The sequence below is a fragment of the Macaca mulatta genome, chromosome 9 (genome assembly GCF_049350105.2).
Source record: "Macaca mulatta isolate MMU2019108-1 chromosome 9, T2T-MMU8v2.0, whole genome shotgun sequence".
Classification (NCBI taxonomy): Eukaryota; Metazoa; Chordata; class Mammalia; order Primates; family Cercopithecidae; genus Macaca; species Macaca mulatta.
In genome coordinates, this window is record NC_133414.1 from 122,099,181 (window position 1) to 122,100,484 (window position 1,304).

The window sequence follows — 1,304 nt, forward strand, 5'->3', positions numbered from 1 at the left end:
ACTTTGGGAGGCCGAGATAGACGGATCACGAGGTCAGGAGATCGAGACCATCGTGGTTAACACGGTGAAACCCCGTCTCGACTAAAAATACGAAAAAAAAAAAAAATAGCCAGGCGTGGTGGCGGGCGTCTGTAGTCCCAGCTACGAGGAAGGCTGCGAAAGGAGAATGGCATGAACCCGGCAGGCGGAGCTTGCAGCGGGCGGAGATCGCACCACGGCACTCTGGCCTGGGGGACAGGGCAAGACTCCGTCTCAAAAAAAAAAAAAAAAAACCCGATGGGGCTTTTCCTGTAGCTTGCACGTCGTTGGAAACGCCTCATAGAGTAACTCTGTGGTTTTACTTTACTCACAGGACTATTGTTAGATCTGTGGGAAGGAACTACAAGACAGTTGCTAAAAGTTTGAAAAAGACAGTTACTAAATGTTATGAAAAACCAGATAATCTACTTTTTTACCTTAGGTATTGGCATATTCCACACATCTGTACCATTCTTGAGTGATCGCTTAGGAATGAATGCGACTTGAACTCATTCATATTGAGAGGGTGTCAAATTGAGAACCAGGCAGATCCCCACCACCGGCAGTCAAAAGGACCCTAAAGTAAATTGGTTAAAGAAATTAGATCCCAAAGATTCTTGGTGAATTTTGAAGTCTTCATCAGTATACCCATATTAAAAGGAGATGACAGAAGCCAAAGTAATTTTGGGCTGACAGGACAGCTGGATCAGTTTCATTAAAAAGGATAAACTTGAAGATCTTTTGACTCCAGCTTTTTAGGGGATCTAAAGTGACCTTGATGGACAGTGGAAGAAATCACAACATGGAATTCCTTGAATAAAAATGTATTGACTTTAGAAAAAAAAAAAAGGTCTTCTGCTTCTTTTACTTACTTAAGTCTTATCTTTAGAGCTGAACCATTAGCATAAGAAAAGAGAGACAGGAAAAATCTACTTGTGTGGCCATACTATTGGCACACGGTGCTGAGCACAGAGGACGTCAGTCTCAGTGAATTCCTGCTGAAATCAGTTGCTGGTTCAAAATAGGCAGAGGTGGAATACAAGGCCTGGAGCACTTGGAGGCCTAAGTGGATGGTGCTCTGCTTTTGGGTGTGGGGTAGAAGGTGGATTCCCAGGAAGAAGCTAACAGCTCCCCTGTTACAGAAGTCAGCACCTAGAGCCTAGATGAAGACAGACTTTAGTCCTGGCCAAGTACATACTGAAACTCCTCTGAGGCCTTCCTGCCCTTTCCTGGAATCCTCCTGCACCTCCCAGATGGCTCACAGTTCCAGAGCGCATGTCTGAGGC

General features: G+C 44.9%; 1 non-coding gene across 1 annotated transcript; it reads left to right on the forward strand.

Annotated features, from left to right (window-relative positions):
* Window positions 1–275: 275 nt before the first annotated feature.
* LOC114670222 (small nucleolar RNA SNORA18) lies at window positions 276–392 on the forward strand. Its single transcript, XR_003719704.1, has one exon. It is a non-coding gene; the product is annotated as a small nucleolar RNA SNORA18 (small nucleolar RNA).
* The last annotated feature ends 912 nt before the right edge of the window (window positions 393–1,304 follow it).